The sequence below is a fragment of the Petaurus breviceps genome, unplaced genomic scaffold, assembly GCF_028583685.1.
Source record: "Petaurus breviceps papuanus isolate PSGF00001 unplaced genomic scaffold, PetGlider_PUasm1.0 90847, whole genome shotgun sequence".
Taxonomy (NCBI): Eukaryota; Metazoa; Chordata; class Mammalia; order Diprotodontia; family Petauridae; genus Petaurus; species Petaurus breviceps.
The window spans coordinates 26,686,223-26,705,512 of NW_027187360.1; the positions used below are offsets into that span (position 1 = coordinate 26,686,223).

The following is a 19,290-nucleotide window of genomic DNA, read 5'->3' on the forward strand; positions in this document are numbered from 1 at the left end:
CTCTCTCTCTCTCTCTCTCTCTCTCTCTCTCTCTCTCTCTCTCTCCTTTTTGCTAGTATTTGTATTCCCAGGTCTTAGCACAGTAACTAGAACATAATAAGTACTCAATAAATACTTATTACTTGACAACACATATACAAATATAAAGTAACTACAACATAAAACAGAATTTTAAAAAGCATCATATTAAGCCTAAATATACACTATCATTCATTGGTTCTATTTCTGTCCTCTGGAACCATTTTAAAACTAAAACTAGAACTTCTTCATGTGATAACCTTTCAAATGTGATATGTCAATTACATCTGACATTACAGAGGTGTTATTAGTCCTTTCTCTCAACACCAGCATAATGTAAAGTAATAATTTCATTAAGCTCTTTACTGAAACAATGGATGGAGTACTGGACCTGATTTCAAATCTGGCCTCAGACACTTACCAGCTATATGACCCTGGGTAAGTCACAACCCTGTTTGCCTCAGTTCTTCATCTGTAAAATGAGCTGGAAAAGGAAATACAAACCACTCTAGTATCCTTGCCAAGAAAACTTCAAGTGGGGTCACAAAAAGTCCAATAAAACTGAACAACAACAAAACACCTCTAACAAAGGATAGGAAATATGAAATTCAGATCATAAAATTCCCCTTTTTGGCAATTTTCAGAAATGGGGAGAGGAAAGGTTGAAAGAACTGACAAAGAGGCACATGTTGTATCTTCAAACAGACTTCAACAATGGGAATTATCTGTTGATTGATCTAAAGTCAATAGGGGGAGAGGAGGGAAGGAGAGTTGCAGGGTTAAGTGCTGGTCTATACTGTTTGAGGGAGTTTACCCTATCCCTATATCCTATATAGACAAATTCAGCATTACATAAAAATATTTTACAAGGCATAAAAAAGTAAGAAATATTGCTAAATTCTAAGTCGACAATGCAATAAAATAATCAACATTCCCCTCAAAAAAGCATACCTATAGTTCATACAAGTGTCATGTGTTTACATGATTAATATTTTCTTCAAGAAAAGTATAATTCATCAAAGATAAAGCTGATAAATGTTATTACATAAAATTTAAGTTTCTGTACAAACAAAACTAGTCCAATTACAGTAATCAAGATGTGAGGTGATGGGAGAGTCAGGGCAATGTCAAAGGAAAGAAGGAGGTATATTTTAAAGATGCAGCAAAGTTTTTGAAAAAGATAGGCTGTGGCAACAGATTGAATAAGGGGAGTGAGATATGGAGAGGAATCCAGGATAACACCTAGGTTGTGAGCCTAAGGGACTGGGAGGTTGGAGTTGCCCAGTACAGTAATAAGGAAGGTATTTAGTGTAAAAGATAATGAGCTCTGTTTTGGACATATTGAGTTTAAGATAAAGATGCCTGAAAGGCAGCTGGAGATGAGATTGAAGATCAGAGGAAGAGTAGGATAGGTTGTATACTATAAAGTATAGTATAAGTATACATATATATAAACCTATAGTATAGGTCTTATACTATCCTATAAAAAAGCATGGGGGAGGGGGGGGGGGCGGAGCCAAGACAGCAGAGTAGAAGCAAGACCTTCCCGCGGCTCCGGCTTCCACCTTCCCCAATCCATGTAAAAAGGGGACCCTAAGCAAACTTTGGCGTTGTAGAACCCACAAAATGACACAGAGAAGCTAACCTCCCGCTGAGGACAGCCTGGCAGGCTGGCAGGAATCGGCCAGCGCAGCACTCTGGGAGCCGAGCCTGGCCCCACACCAAGACTTTAGCCCCAGGGCGGGCCTGACCAGCAGCCTGCCAGAGGGACTCCAGATCAGCAGCAGCTGTGGCCATTTCCAGATTTATCAATACATAGATACGAAGGACAAGGTGAGAGGCCAGTGCAGTCTGGACTTTGGGACCAGAAAGTGGGAGTGCATGGCTTTTATCCCCAGGGTGAGAAACCACTGAGACGCCAGCACAGCCTGCCAGCACCACGTGGTGGCTTCAGCTCCTGGCCTGCAGAGTGTAGGAAGACCAAGCACCAGTCTGAGGGGTCATCGCTCTTGCTTTAACCTGCTTGGATCTGGATTGCAGTCTAGGGTGGAGGTCCTGGGGTGTGTGTCCAGCTTGCCAGAGCGTGTGGAGACCTCAGAGAGGGCACCCATCTAATACCTCCGGCAGCTGAAAAAACCCCAGCATTTGGGACGAAAACTCCCCTGTCTGGTGGCAGAGTCCTACTGTGGCAAAAAGCCCAAAAGTCAAATCATTGAGTGGCAAAATGAGCAGGCAGAGGAAACAAAGCAGACAGAAGATTCCAACATTACACTCCTATTTTGGGGATAAGAAGGAGCAAGGCATGGAACAGGAGGAAAACAGTGAAGTCAGTACTCCTGCACTAAAAGCTTCAAAGGAAAATACGAGCTGGTTACAGGCCATAGAGGACCTTAAGAAGCAGATAAGAGAAGTGGAGGAAAAATTGGGAAGAGAAATGAGAACAATGCAAGAAAATTATGAAATGAGAGTCAACAGCCTGACTGAAGAAAATAATACCTTAAAAAACAGACTGACTCAAATGGCAAAGGAGGCTCAAAAAGGCAATGAGGAGAAGAATGCCTTAAAAAGTCGAATTTGCCAGATGGAAAAAGAATCTCAAAAGCTCAGTGAGGAGAGTCATTGCTTCAGAATTAGATTGTAGCAAATGGAAGCTAATGACTTTATGAGAAATCAAGATGCTGTCAAACAGATCCAAACAAATGAAAGAATAGAAGGCAATGTGAAATATCTCAGGGGAAAAAACCACTGACCTGGGAAATAGATCCAGGAGAGATAATTTAAAAATTATTGGACTACCTGAAAGCCATGATCAAAGTAAGAACCTAGAAATCATCCTCCAGGAAGTTCTCAAAGAAAACTGCCCTGATGTTTTGGAACCAGAGGGTAAAATAGAGGTTGAAAGAATCCACCAATCACCTCCTGAAAAAGATCCCAAAAAGAAAACTCCTAGGAATATTATAGCCAGGTTCTGGAATTCCCAGATTAAGGAGAGAATATTACAAGCAGCCAGGAAGAAACAATTTGAATATTGTGGAAACACAATCAGGATAACCCAGGATCTGGCAGCTTCTACACTGAGGGATCGAAAGGCTTGGAATATGATATTCCGGAGGTCAAGGGAGCTGGGATTAAGACCAAGAATCACCTACCCAGCAAAACTGAGTATCATGTTTCAGGGGAAAATATGATCATTCAGTGGAATACAGGACTTTCAGGCATTCTTGATGAAAAAACTAGAGTTGAATAGAAAATTTGACATTCAGATACAAGAAGCAAGAGAAGTATGAGAAGGTAAACAGGGAAAAGAAATCATAAGGAACTTATCAAAGTTGAACTATTAACATTCCTACATGGAAAAACAATAATTGTAACTTATGAAACTTTTCTCAGTAGTTGAGGGGATTAGAAATATATATATATATATATGTCTTTATATGAGGGTATGTGGGCATATGAATACATATGTGAATGTGTATATACGTTTACAGGTATACATAGATAGAGGGCACGGGACCAATTTAACAGGAAGGGATGATACTTAAAAGGTGAAATTGAGAGGTGAGAGGAGTATAATGAGAGGAGATGGGGAGAGAGATTGGGGCAAACTATCTCATACAGAAGAGGCAGGGGAAAATGGTTGCAATGGAGGGGAAGAATAGGAGGGCAGAAGGGAATGGGTCAACCTTATTCCTATTGAATCTGGCTTGAAGAGGGAGGGTAATACACACTAAATAGGGGATCTCACCCTCCAGGCGAATGGGGGGGAAGGGGATGAGAGGGGGGATGATGGAAGGGAGAGCAAGCTGGGGCGGAGGGAAGTTGGAAGCACCCACTTTTGAAAAGGGACAGGATCAAAGTAGAGTCAGTCTTTTACAATATATCTACTATGTTATTGTTTTGCATTAGCCGCACATGTACAACCTATACTGAACTGCTTGTCTCCCCAGTAGGGGTGGGTGGCAGGGGGGGAAGGGAATGAATCTGGGATTGAAAGTTTTAAAATAAAATATTCAAATATATATATATATATATGTGTGTGTGTGTATATATATACTATTATTAATACCATCTTACATGTAGTTAAGAAATGGGATGTACAGGCACTGAAGCATAGAGATCCACTGGAAAAGTCGAAACAGGTATGGGAGAAAATATGGGAGAGAGCAGATTGGAGGAGGGGATATACTGTGGGACTGCTGTTTTGGGGGGATGGGTGGGGGAAAAACGGGGAGAAAATTTGTAACTCAAAATCTGGCAGAAACGAATGATGTAAATCAGAAGTTAATAAAGCATTAAAAAAATAAATAAAGCATAGAGATGGTCATGAAATTCATGGGAGCTGATGAGATCACCAAGTGAAGTGATAGAGAGGGAGAAGAAGACCTAGGACAGAATTCTAAGGGACCCCTAGGATTAAAGGGAATCATTCGAAAAAGAGGGGGAGAATGGTGTAGAGAGAAGAGGCAGTACCTATTGTAGAGTTTTTTGAGAAGTTTAGGGACAAAGGGCAGAAGAGATATAGGACAATGGTTGGGATAGAAGAACCCTTTTTCCAGGATAAGGGAAATATGGGCCTGCATGAAGTAAGTAGGAAATGAGCAAGTAGACGGAGAAAGACTAAAAATAAATGAAAGAGTAGGAATGACAGAGGGGTCAATATGTTGGAGAAGACTGGATGAAAAGGGATATAAGGAAATGATTCAAATCTATAATATTTAGAGCCATTTCCCAATTAATAAACAGTCAAAAAAAAATATATATATATAGGAAATTTTCTAAGGAAGAAATTCAAGCTATTAGTAACCATGAGAAAAATGCTCCAAATTATTAATAATTAGAGAAATGCAAAATAAAACAATTTTTAGGTTCCACCTTACAGACATCAGATTGACAAAGATGACAAAAAAGAAAAAAAAAACTGTTAGAAAGGTAGCTGGAAAACAGATATTAATACAGTGTTAGTAGAGCTGTGAATTAGTATATAGCCATTCTGGAAAATAACTATGCACATGATGCTACTAAACTGTAAATTCAGAAAGAGGAAGAGGTCTCATGTATAAAAAGATTTATAGCACCTCTTTTTATGAAAGCAAAGAACTACAAACTAAAAAAGAAGGTGCCTTTCAATCTGGGAATGACTGCATAAATTATGGAATATTGTAATAGAATATTTGTTTCATAAGAAATCAAGAAGACTAAGTTTTAGACTATGAATGGATGCAGAGGGATGCATAACCAGAACCATTTAGACTTGAAAAACAACTTTGAAAGCCGTAAGAACTCTGAAAGAAGGAATGACCAACCATCATGCCAGAGAAACAGTAACGAAATATGCAACCTACCTCCTAAACAAATAAGTGTTGAACTAATGATGCTAAATGAGGTTTTTTTGGAGGCATGGCCAATGTGGGAATTTGTTTTGCTTAACTATGTATACTTCTTACAAGGGTTTTATTTTCTTTTTGTTTTTCCTGTTCTGGTTGGGCAGAGAAAAATCAATTTTTATTAATTGTAATAAGTAATTTTTTTAAATTTGACACACAATGAACCCCAACAAAAAATGAAACTGATTAGAGACAGGAATTATTGATACAATCATAGTTCCTGAATTAGCCATCTAGCGAGATCATCAACTTGTTAGCTCAAAGATTAGGATTAGTATAAAGCTAGAAAGAATGAGAAATAAAGAAAATATAAAATGATACTAAAATAATTCAATACTAACTGATTTAGGCAAATTATTAATAATAAAAATAGGCAATGGCCTAGGAAATAAAATTAATAGGAATATTAATTTATAATGAATTTTAAGCCATATATATCAATAACCATAGGAGACCCAGTCAAGCAAGCAAGCAAGCATACTACATACCACAGGGAGGTAAGTACCAAAGTTATAAAGAAAAGTTTAAAAACAGTTCTCTGCCCTAAACTTACATTCTAGCCATGTGACCTTGGGCAAGTTACTTAACCCCAATTGCCCTCCAAAATAAAAGAACTTACATTCTAATTGTAACTTATGAAACTTTTCTCATTATGAGAATAGTGGAAGGGAACATACACAAACACACACACATATATATGTATACATACATATATGTGTCTAAATAGGAGAGTATATTGGCATATGAATACATATGTGAGTGTGTACAGGTATACACAGACATACAGCACAGGGCCAATTAAATAGAAAGGGATTATACTTAAAAGGTAAAATTGAGAGGTGAGAGAGGAATACAATGAGGAGATGGGGAGAGACAGAATGGGGCAAATTATCTCATATAGAAGAGGCAAGGGAAATCTGGTACAATGGAGGGGAAGAACAGGAAGGCAAAAGGGAATGAGTCAACCTTATTCTCATTGAATTTGGCTTAGGGAGGGAATGACATACACACTAACTAGGGTATGTCACCATACAGGAGTAGGGGGGAAGGGGATGGGGGGAGGGGGATGATGGAAGGGAGGGCAGGCTGTGGGGGGGGGGAGAGTCAGAAGCACACACTTTTGAAAAGGGACAGGATCAAAGTAGAGAATAAAACAATGGGGGATGGGATAGGATGGAGAGAAATATAGTCAGTCTTTCACAATATATCCACTATGGAAATGTTTTGCATAGCTACATATGTACAACTTATATTGAATTGCTTCTCTTCCCAGTAAGGGTGGGTGATGAGGGAGGAAAGGAAAGAATCTGGAATTCAAAGTTTGAAAATCAAATGTTTAAAAATATATTATTATTATTTTACATGTAACTGGAAAATAAGATATACAGGCACTGGGGCATAGAGATCCACCATGCCCTACTGGAAAGTCGGGGGGGGGGGGGTGGGGGGAAGATATGGGAGAAAGCAGATTGGGGGAAGGGATTGCTGTTTTGGGGTGGTGGGTAGGGGAAAACTGGGGAATAGATTTGTAACTCAAAACCTTGTGGAAATGAAAGATGTAAACTAAGAAATAAAAAAGAGAGGAAAAAAACCTATATTCTGAGGAAAATTGAATAAATAGGTATATAAGAGATAAATAGAAAGTAGAGAAAAAGTAACATTAGAGGGAAAAGCACTACTACCTTGGAGGGAAGGGAGGAACCAAGATAGGCCTGGAAAAAAGGTGGTATCTGAACTGAGCTTAGTAGGAAGCCAAGAGGCTAATATTAAAAAGGAGCACATTCCAAGCATGGAGGGCAGTCAGAGCAAGGTTCACCCAGCAGGAGACAGAATTTTGTGTGTGAGCAAAACAATAAATAGCAATGATTCTAGAAGGCGAGTTCTTAACCAAACAAGGAATAGAGGGAATTACAAAAGATAAACTAGATAATTTTGATTACATGAAGCTTTTTCATGAACAAAAATTAATCCAACTAGAATTAGAAGGAAGTAGTAAACTGGGGAGAGGGGGTACCAGGGATCTTTTGATCAAATATTTCTGACAGATGTTTAATAAACAAGATATATAGGAACTAGCAGAATAGACCAAAAGTCCTTCCCCAATAAATAAGTGGTCAAAAAAATTGCAAATCATTAAGATGAAAGAATGTTCAAAATCACTAATATCAGGAATCAAAACAACCCTGAGGTTTCAACTTAAACCTCACAAACTGCCACAGAAGATAAAGGATGGGAATAATAATGACAGAAAGGTTACAGAAATATAAATCACACTAACAAATTTCAGATATCTCAAATTGGATGTCCAATAGACATCTGAAACTCAGTATGTATAAATTGTGCTCTAATCTCCTACCTACCCTATTACTGTGGAGAAGACCATACTCCTAGTTTCTCAGGCTGGAAACCCAGGAGTTCTCCTAGACTCCTCATTATCTCATCCCCAATATCCAATCTGTTGCTATGACCTGAAACATCTCCTGAATACTCTTTTCTGACACAGTCACCCTTCTAGTGCATGCCCTCATCATCTTACCCCTGGATTATTCTAACAGCCTGCTGCAAATCTGTTTTAAATCTCTCTCCACTCTAATTCATCCTTCATTCAGTCATTAGAATGATTTTCCTAAAAAGATAATTTTAATGATTATCTCCCATTCAATAAACTCCAGTGGCTTCCTATTGCCTCAAGAAACAAATATAAAATCCTGTTTAGCTTTAAATGCTTAAAAGCCCTTCCTAACGAATTCACTTTCTATCTTTCCAGTCTTCAAATTTTTTTGCTAATTAACAACTCACATCTGTATGCAATAGCCATGGAGAATCTTAGTGATTATCTAATCCATATGTTTCCAAAATGGGCACTAATGTCCCCTAGGGGGCAAGGGAACAATGCAGGGGGGCAGTAGTAGCTTGAAATGATGCAAATTTCAAAATTAAAAAATGGTTAAAGGATAAAAGACAGTAGATTTCTGGGAGGAGGGGGGATGCTGAGTAATTTTTTTTAAGGGCACAGTAGGCCAAATAAAGTTTGGGAACCTCTCAAGTCCAACTTTCTCTTGGAATAGTCTCCTTTATTTGAATATTTCTGTATATTTTCTTTTAATAAATTTTTGTTAGTTTAGATATTGATCTGAATTTCATCTAGGGAATTTTTAGCTCTCTGAGAGTTGAGGGCCATTTCCAGTTGTCCTGAGCTGTATCTTGCCGCTGGATCCACATGAGGCTGGTGACTTTGTACAGCCCTCTCTCACTTAAATCCAATTCACTTGTAAGTAATGGCATCACCTTCCTGATGTCACGAATGAAGAATAAACAACAACCCCACCTTAATCCCCACCATGTACTTTTTGATCCAATGACAATGGCCTCCTGGTTGTTTCATGAAAAAAACACACTTCTCTGCTCAAGGAATCTTCTCTGACTGTTCGCCATGCCCGGAATGCTCTCTCTCCTTCACTCTTATTACTGTCATCCCTAGATTCCTTTAAGTCTCAACTAAAATCTCACTTTCTACTAGAAACCTTCCATGATCTTTTTTTTTATTCCAACTTTTCCCTATTTTAATTATTTCCTATTTATCATGCATATTCCTTGCTTCGTATTATTTGTTTGCATGTTGTTCCCATTGGACTAAGTTCCTTGAAGGAAGGGCCTATCTTTTGTCTCTTTTTATCTCTCCAGTGTTTTCGTACAGTGTCTGACACATAGTAGGTACTTAACAAATGTTTAGTGAACTGAACTGGTAGACCTGTGAACTGGTACAACCATGCTGAAAGTAATTTGGAATTATTCCCAAAAAGTGACTAAAATATTTATATTCTGTGTCCCAGAAATTTCACTTCTTGATATATACACTAAGAAGATAAATGATGAAAAGAAAGATGTCCATATACAGCAACATATTTATAGCAGGACGTTTTTGTAGTAACAAAGAATAAAAAAAATAAAATCCATCAACTAAGAATTGGCTAACAAATTCCTATAAATGAATATAATGTAATCTTACTTTGGTATAAAAATAATGAATATTATGAACATAGAAAATCTTGGGAAGACATTAAATGATGCAGTTAATTAAGCAGAACCAGAAAAATATACCATGACTATCATTTAAATGATAGTCATTTAAATCAAAAGACACAAAGTAACTAAAACTGAATGCTGCCAAAGTAGAATGATCAAACTCATGTCAAAGAAGAGATACCCTCTCCTTTACAAAAGTGAGGATCCACAGGTGTGGGGTACTGCACATAAGTCAAAGTCTTTTGATATGTTGGCTACTTTTAAAGAGCTTTTCTTTATCCTTATTCCTCTTTTTTAAATTCTTCAATATGAGAGAGAGTTTTTTAGGGAGGGAGAGGAAAGGGATAGAGAACAAAATATAAGTAATATAAAAGCAAAGTAAAACAATTTTTTAAAATACATTCCCATAAAAAGCAGTAGACCTACCTCATTTGGACTCCATCGCAGTTTCATATGTTAATAGAAGTGGTAGAAATGACTAACAAGAACAAAGATGGAAAAAACAACCAAACTGGACCCAGTATATAAAAAGGTGAAATCTATACTAAAGGTAATAGAACTGTGAAAACATTGAAGGTGTGATTCACAAGAGACTTTAAAAAAAAGGAAGATATACCAAAGGCATATAATATTTTTCAGGTATTATTAATATACAAAAAATGGCCAAGAGAACATGACCAATTACCAACTTATATATTCACTTCTCCAACTATACAAAATAAAATATTTAAGAAAATCATCTACACATAGATTAAAGCCATCCAATAACAGCCATCCAATAACAATAACATCCAATGTGTGTGTGTGTGTGTGTGTGTGTGTGTGTGTGTGTACACATATAGTATAAGAGTAAGGAATAGTAATTAGTAAGTCTTTTGCAAAATATATTCTACTTTTGACCATATTTCAACCACTGCAAAAAATGACTGAAAGATACAGTAAACAGAAGAGCTAACTACATTTATTTTTAATAATTTTAATTAAATTTTATTTTCAAGCAAAGATCTATCTTTTCTCTCTCTCTTTCTCTCTTAATCTGCCCCTACCCTAATAGAAAAAGCAAAAACACAAAAACAAACAAACAAAAAAAAAAACCCTCCTATTTCAAATATGCATAGTCAAGAAAAACATTTTTCCACATTGGCCATTTCTCAAAAAAAAAAAAAAAACCCTGATTCAATCTGCATTCTGAGTCTAACACCTATTAGACACTTCATCATTGGTCCTTGGGAATCACTGCTGATTGTGTTGACCAAAGAAAGGTCTTAAGTTTCTCAGAGTTGTTTGTCCTTATAATATTTTTGTTGCTATAGAAATTGTTCTCCTAGTTCCTGGTTCCTCTTAACTTACTTCACCTTACATCAGTTCATACATGTCTTACAAGGTTTCTCTGAAACTGCCTCCATCATTTCTTACAGCCCAACAGTATTTCACTACATTCATATACTGTAAGTTGTTCAGCCACTCCCCAATTGATCAGCACACTCCTGCTTTCCAATTCTTTGCCAATGCAAAAAGAGCTGCTATAAATGTCTTTGTATGTATAGGTCCTTTTCCTGCTTATTTCATCTTTCTGGAGTATAGATCTAGTCCATTACAATTATTATTATGAAGTAGCATTTTTGATTTAGTAGAATAAATAGTGCCTTAAAAGTTCCCTTCCAATATAAAGTATCTCTTCTCCTTTGAAATACTTCTCTCCTCTACATCCTTCTCACCTGAATAATGTCTGTAGCGAGGACCAACATTTCATGAAGGGCCCTGGCCATCCATATTCAGCTCACTCCCAGCTCAACTCTCAAAGCAGAAATATTTACTTCTTCCTCAGGACTTCACTTCTTCCTTCACATCCTCCCTGAATGTGTAAACATTTACCCTTAAGTCCCCTCAACATCCCTATCCTGTCCCTGCTTTCCAGCTGCCATTCATGTTTTTTTTTTCCTACTACTATAATGTAAGCTCCTTGAGGGTAGGGACTTTCTTGTTTGCTGTATTTGAATTCCCAGTACTTAGTACAACGCCAGGCAAATGGTAATCACTTAATAAATGCTCTATCTCATTCATATATCAAAAACACTCAAAATTTGAAATTCGATGACAACAGAGGTAACCTTGTTCAACAGGCATACTCTGGACATAAAGATTAGTTCAAGAATAAAACAAGGAGACATAAGCTTGTCAAAGGCATTCACCCCTATCATGGAGAAGATCTCATACAAATCCATGTTGAAAATATATGCTCCAAGGCAGCTAGGTGGCACAGTGAATAGAGCACTGGCCCTGGAGTCAGAAGGACTTGAGTTCAAATCCAGCCTCAGACATTTAACACTTACTAGCCGTGTGACCTTAGGCAAGTCCCTTAACCCCAATTGCCCTCCAAAAAGCAAAATCAAAAGAAAAGAAAAGAAAATATATGCTCCAAGGATGGGAGATCCTCTAGATACTCCTGGTTTGGGGATGACATCATGCTGGCTGAATCTAATTCCAGCACACTGTAAACCTCCTAGAAGAAACATATAATGACCTGAGTTTGTCCTAACAGAAAGATCAATGAATAAACAGTGTCCCTACACCTCATCTGCAAAATGGTGATGATAATAATAGCATCTACTTCATAGGGTGGCTGTGGGGATAAAACGAGATATTTGTAAAACCCTATGCAAAACTAAAAAGCTATCTAAATGCTAGCTATCGTTATTATATATTAGTGCCTAGATTATGGCATTCTACTGAGAGACAACCTATAGAAATCATCTCATCTTATCAGTATGCATATATAGGGCACAGCATACAAAATGTATGAATTAGGCTCAAAATTAAATAGCAAAAATGCCTTCATAAAATTGCAAAGCCCCTTTAATAACCTTAATGCTTTTCCCAGAAACAAAGACTCATCTTTTCAATACAAATATCCTACAGATGTTATATAGCTGCAAGGCACAAAATACAATAGTCAGCAAGAAGTAAAAATTAATATCCCAAAGTGGGTAATGAAAGGTGTACGTTGGGCATAAGCTGCAACACAACAAATGAGGAAACTTAGAACAAAAGGAGTAAAAGATGCTATCAAAATATATAATAGGGAAAAAAAGGATAGGGTGGTCACGTGGTAACAGATGACAAGTAAACAACTTCAGCACTCCACTGAAATGCTAAATAAGAAAAAGTATGTGTGTGTGTGTGTGTGTGTGTGTGTTCAAAAGAAAACAAGGAAAGTCTGCAGTACATCAGTTGGATCCCCTATAATGAACTCACAGAAAGATATAGACAAAGGGCAAACAGAATGAATTATCACCATTATTAGAGGGTATGCAGAAGCAGATAATATCAGATCCAGGTGAGTATTTAAGTATTACAATCTGTTAGCCTGTACTTAAGGGTATACTGAAATCTCTAGTTAGGTTAATTAGGTATCTCAGGTACACTATCTGCAATATCTTTCCAATAAAAAAAATTAATTTAAGATGAAATATCAAGTCTCTGCTGAGAGATACAAAGATTTCTCATCAGATTTCTTTGACTTAAATTCCTGATAGGTAGTACTACAAAAAAATATATATTACTAAAAATATATATATATAAACTTACTGTACCAACACAGATTACAAAAGAAAACTCAGGTCAAGTCATGTCTTCCCAGAAAAACCTGTGAGGTGTTATTCATTTATCTCTATAAATTTTTATTGTTACTTTACAACTACTTGCCTTAGTCTGGGCATGCATGCCATCCTGAGTATACTCTCAGAAAGACCAATAAGAGTTCCATACAACAAGAGAAATAATTAAACCCAACGAAGAATATTGCAGGAGATCAGACAACTGGAATTATGCAGACACAAAAATATTTCTTAGGCATTTGCTTTGCCTCCTACTTTGATGAAAATAACCAAAATATCCTTCCTTCATGAGTCTTTATTTTTCCCTACTTGTCTACACCTCAAAACTTCTATTTCCATGTAATTCTGCCTCCTTTCCCCAGTTCTCAAAATTTAAAAAAAAATCTTTCCTTCACTGTCTTGTGCCCTTGACCCCATCTGTTCCAATTTTCTCTAGGATCCAACACCATCTACTATCCCTTATCTTTCCTATCCATCACTACTGATTCTTTCCCTGTAACAAACATGCTCCGAGAACCCCTATAAAACCTTTTCTTAACCCTGATAGCCTCCTAAGTTATATCATCCAATATTTCCCATTCCCCACTGCCATATTTCTAGAAAGAACAATCTAAACTCAATGTCTAGCCATCCACTCCCTCCACAATCCCTTAAAATCTGGCTTGAATTCAAATGAAACTATTCCATGGACTCCACTAATCTCTTACTTGCCAAATCTAATAATCTTTTTATCCGTTCTCATTCTCCTTTATCTTTCTGCAGAATTCAACACTGTGAATCATCTGTTTCTTGATATCCTCTCCTCCTTTGGTTTCCATGTGACAGTGCTCTTTTCTGGTTCTTATACTACTTATATAAACACCTTCTCCTTAGTCTATTACACTAGGCCATCTTCCTCCCTCCCTCCTATGTGCAGGTGTTTCCCAATGCTCTGTCCTTGATCTCTTCCTCTTCTCTATTTTCTCCGTTTTCCCAATCTCATTCACTCCCATAACTCTAATCATTTATTTCTATGTATCTCCTGTATCTCCAGTCCTAACTTCTCTCCTAAGCTGTATAAAACACATGAAAAGACAGACAGACTTCAGCTATAAAAAAAAGCACAGCATGAACTCAAAAAAGCATAATTTAGTCTAGGGCCATTTAATGTAGGACCCCTACATATACCTGATAGATGCTAAGAACATCACTGTATGATAATAAAGAATAATATATGTTCATGGTGATGCAAGGTTAAGAAGGAATGGACAAGGGCAGCCAGGTAGCACAGCGAGTAAGAGCACCGGCCCCAGAGTCGGGATGATCTGGGATCAAATCTGGGCTCAGACACTTAGCACCCACCCAGAAACACCTGGCCATGTAACCTTGAGCAAGTTACTTAACCCTAATTGCTTAGGGGCGACCACATGGTGCAGTGAGAAAGAACACCAGCCCCAGAGTCAGGATGACCTGGGATGGAATCCGGACTCTAATACTTAGTACCACACCCAGAAACAACTGGCCATGTAACCTTGAGGAAATTACTTAACCCCAATTGCTTCAAAAAAAAAAAAAAAAAAAAAAAGAAGGATTGGACTCCTGTAAGAGTATAATACATTTTGGGAAAAATCCCCCTAAAATGGACTAGTACCCTCCCAAGAAAATACTCCTTTTCTGATCTCCTTTTCCCTTCCCCCTTGTCACCTAATTCATACACCTTCACTGCGGCTGAAAGAGGTATTCAAGGATTTTTATTTAAAAGCTGAGAACTTGAAACCTTCCCTTCCAGGGCCTCCTGGGCTTCAGGCTGAAATTAGGAACAAAGAGATAGTACAATCATTTAAGATACTGAAAGCATGATTTGCCTTTGCTAAACCACAGTTTTTCAATTTTCAAATAGCTATTCCTATACTACAGAAGGAAAATGAAAAGAGACCACTAATATCTGTCAAAACATGTTAAATAGTTTAGATCTAAATATGACTATCTCTGTGCTCACTGGATATTCCAAACTGGTGCTGATGGCTGAATATTAAACATACATTTGCACTAGACTGACTGTAATTTTTGGAAGTTCATAATCTCCAACAGTAGCTAGTGATTACCTCAGTCTTTAAATTCAATTACAGACTCAGAACTACAGAAAATAATCCTTCCTCTGTACCAAGCATCCTTAATGACCTACAGGACAATCATGAATTTTTTTTTCCTGCAGTATACACAGTAAATTTTTCTCAGACAATTAAATTAAATAATGCAGATTACTCTGCAAACTTTACTTCATGTAAAGTCACCACTATCTCTTCAGCTTTCAGAAGAGAGGACATCAACAAGCAAAGGAAGACCTCTGGTATATATGTGCTGCAGGTTTCAGCGGTTTCTGATGCATACAAAATGACAGAAAAGCTTCATGGAAAGAAAGGCTCCATTTTGTACTGCTTTCAAGAGATACCAGTTAGTTATACCTTAGTTATGAAATTCCTAAACCACTACTATAGAATTCAACAAATGGCCCTCCCAAATGTTTATACAGATCATGAATTTACTAAAGAATTATTAAGCAACATTTCTTCAATACACATGCAAATATTTTTGACATACAATGCTTTTCTAACAGACATTTATAATAAGAAAATCTACATTTTTTGCTACTATTCAGACATAAAGCATCCTGACAGAAATGATACCTAAAGGCAAAAATTGTTCAGAAAAACGGCAAAAAATTCTATTTAGATGCCAATACGTATACATAGCTCCATGAGATTTTTAGCTCATGAGAAAATTTCTAAAAGATTAATTTTTAAAGTACCAAGAAATCTAACATAAGAAAACATTTGGTGTTTTCCATTCATTGCCTTTTATTTGCCTTTATTTTAAGTGCATGCTGTATAACTAATCACTATTTCAAAGAAGAATGCCAGGATGTCACAAACAAGGATTTCCTAGAGAACCAAAAGTAAAACCTTATGTGCTACCAAAAGAAAAATGGTTTTTAAATAACAGCACATATAAATTTTATATTTCTTTGGAGAAGGAATAACTCACATGTTCAAGTCTAGAGAAATGCTGACACAACATATTTATAAAGCAAGCTGACTGCAGTGATGGATGCAACTCAATTTCCTACTGCTTTCCTTAGTTCGGGGTATAGAACAATCCCACAGAATGCAAGGCTTTCACCTGATCACCTTTCTAAAAATAGTCATTTTCTTTTGTTCCTTCTCTAATTAAATTTCAAGGTGATAGGAAAAAGAATCTCTCCAATAAGAGAAAGGGGTTAAGTCTATTTAAGAAAACTTAACCTCTCTCTTTTACAAGACTATATTTTTAACTCTCAGGCCATGTTGGCAAACAATTCATGAATTCAAATTCACTGTTATTAAAATGTTAAATTAAATACAATACAATAAATCTACTTCTTTGCAATGATAGTAACAAAAACAAATTCTGTTTACAATTCAAGTAGATGTACATCTTTGTTGCATAACTTCTTTTTAGCATGATCATGTAAAGCAGAACAAAAGTGAAAAATTATACTAAAGGTCACAAAATCCTATTTCATATTACCTTACATTAGGGATACCATCTAGGCTGAATGATTTAGGTTTTTGGGTCAATACACACTTCAGAAATCTTGCCCTCTGCACAGTGGAACATTTTCTTTAGGGCATATCAAACTTCCTCTGGCAAACTGGAACACTTCCCAAAATTTTCATTTCCTGTTCACTCTCAGACATTTGCTAAATCTATTCTTACTCTTACCACAGGAGTACACTAAGGAAACCTTCAGTCTGATTTTACCTACAAAACTAGATTTTCAAGCATATTAAAAAGATAAATGATTCACTGAATTCACTATTTGTTTTAAATAGTGCTTTAGGAATATAAAAATCCTTACAGATGAGAAGGTGAAACCAAAAACAGATGAGAAGGTGAAACCATAAACGACATGGGAGGGGAAAAAAAAGATGAGAGGGTTAATGAAGAGAAAAGAAGGCCAAACAAAACTCTTCAGGCCCTGCACCAAGGCCTTAGAGTAACAGAATATCCAGGGAAATGTTCTTTAATCAATTAGTCAATATAAAATAACCTCTTCCAGAAGCTCTTTTACAATGAGTCCCTATAAAACAAAAGGCACCTAACACAGCACTTTGACAATGCACTTGCAAGCCAGACTTCTCGGGTTTTGCTTCAATCTCTAACTCTACCATGGTGTATGCACTCTGTCCAAGAACAGCCCCTGTTAATGATCCTCCCTTCCCTATCCTATCCCTACAAATTATTTTCAAAAGGATATTCAAAAGCTTACACATCATGTAAAAGAACTTTCACTTTAATATTTCTTCTAAAAATCTGTTCAGAACCTCTTGTCTTCCAAAGTCACTGCATCAAGATATTTTTCTCATATATGTTTTATGTGTTAAACCATGGGTCAATCTAAAATTGAAGTCTTTTTTCTTAGTGAAGCTATTCTAAAAACTCTCTCTCTATCTCTCTCTCTCTCCCCCTCTTTCTCCGCCTAGAGTAACCTGGATCTTCCCAAACTTACAAATACCCTTTCAAATCTAAATAAATATGAAAGGTAGACCCACTAAATTTTGCAATAATATGAGGGTCACCTTAGTAGGTATCTTTCAGTGAACTCTTTCCTGGAACCAACAACACAATAAGAGTACTGCAAAATCACAGCATCTGTCTGACACAGTCAGTCATTTTTCCTACTCTAAAGGTCCATAGCCTTGCAAAGCAACTTTTAGAAGAAAAGGAAGAAAAAGTAAAATAGATCCACTAAAAATTAAGCATTTATAAGAGCTCAAGTGATCAACTTCTTTGGAGTGGGAAGAGAGGTACAAAAAGCAAATCTCCAAAAAGTGTTACCTTCAAAAAAAATTTTCCCCAAATAAAATGTAACAGCTAATTTGTTCTCATATTGAATCTCTAAATGCATATTCTTTATAATTAGAAAACAGCTTGTTATACTTTCTTTTTTTTTAACCTAAACATTTGATTAAATGAAGCAGCATTTTTTTCACTGTATTTTCTGCATTTGCAGGTGTGGAGAAGACAGTTGACAGAACTTAACTCAAAAGATTAAAACCCTAACATAAAATATATACCATTATCTTTCCATTCTAAAATGACAAGGGTGGGGGAGTTCCAACAGCATCAAAAAGAGAGATCAAGCCTTAGAAATGGTACTTTACAGCCCAAATATAAAGTGCAAATGTTCACCTCCATAGGAATGCCAGCCTGGCCTATCACAGTACAGATACAGTACCTGTGAGAAACTATGCTGTAAAACCATTGAATTCAGGAAAGCATGCCACCCCCCCTTCCCCTTAACAGCCTGCAGGAAATCCTATAGTGCTCAAGAATTAACAGCCAATTCCCCTAGTGACAACTGGTAAGAACCATACCTGTCACAGGCTAGGGTGTAGGAGAATGCCCTAGGAGATTTTCGTCCAGGATTCCAGAGGCCTACTAGTGTGTCCATGAGTTCCAACCCACTCTGGGGGCAGAGGAGCATGCTCAGAAGGAGCGCCCTCACAATGCTCCACAGCTTCAAACAGCTCATGGCTCGGCAGTTGTGCTAGGAAGCTGAGGAGGAAGTGAATGGCAGCCGGCTACTGGTGACTCTACACTCGTGTTGGGAACGAGAGGAAAAAGAAAGACAATGCACAGTGCACAAGAGAGGAGAACTGAATGTTTTAAAGATCACCCAAACTACTTCTGATCTAAAACATGAAACTGTCATTATCAAGCTCTTGAATTCTATGGGTTCCATTTCAAACAAAATCTAAACTTGTACTATGGCTTAAAAATTTCTGAAACAATTTTTAACCAGTGAAACTAAAAACATGTTCGTAAGTCTTTATGACATTGCTCAAATCTAAGTGAATCTGAAATGTTATTTAGGAGCCTAGAATTCTTTTTTTTTTAAATGAAGGAGAACAAACACCCAGTGGAAGCTTAAGAATAATTCTTCAATATCTTCCTGAGTTTTAACAAAATGTTAACACCATTTCAATTCAGGAAACATCTGGATAATTTTCCTTGCCTCATAAAAGATTTTAGCCAGCTTCTCTGGTCCACATAATAAAAGCTCCATTTTCATTTACATGCTTCAATCAGTAGTTTCTATGCCAACATGCATTTGTTATTCCTTAAAAAGACCATTTCAAAAAACAAGCTCGAAATTCATTAGTTTGCCCTAAGGGTATGGGTTCTAGTGTGAGGAGGGGAGGACTGCGGGTTGCGGCTTGGGG

At 36.9% G+C, this 19,290-nt stretch overlaps 1 protein-coding gene across 9 annotated transcripts in view; it reads right to left on the reverse strand.

Moving 5' to 3' along the window:
• The window catches only part of EHMT1 (euchromatic histone lysine methyltransferase 1), a 430,700-nt gene that overhangs the window by 219,847 nt on the left and 191,563 nt on the right, over window positions 1–19,290 (reverse strand). Inside the window, exon 3 of one of the 9 annotated variants that reach the window (XM_069072713.1) lies at window positions 440–502. The exons of 7 other annotated variants lie outside the window; for them this stretch is intronic. The gene's annotated coding sequence lies outside the window, so the exon portion shown is untranslated. Of the gene's footprint in view, window positions 1–439; window positions 503–18,441; window positions 18,582–19,290 lie in introns of those variants that run through there. One more of the 9 variants, XM_069072715.1, reaches the window with a different exon arrangement.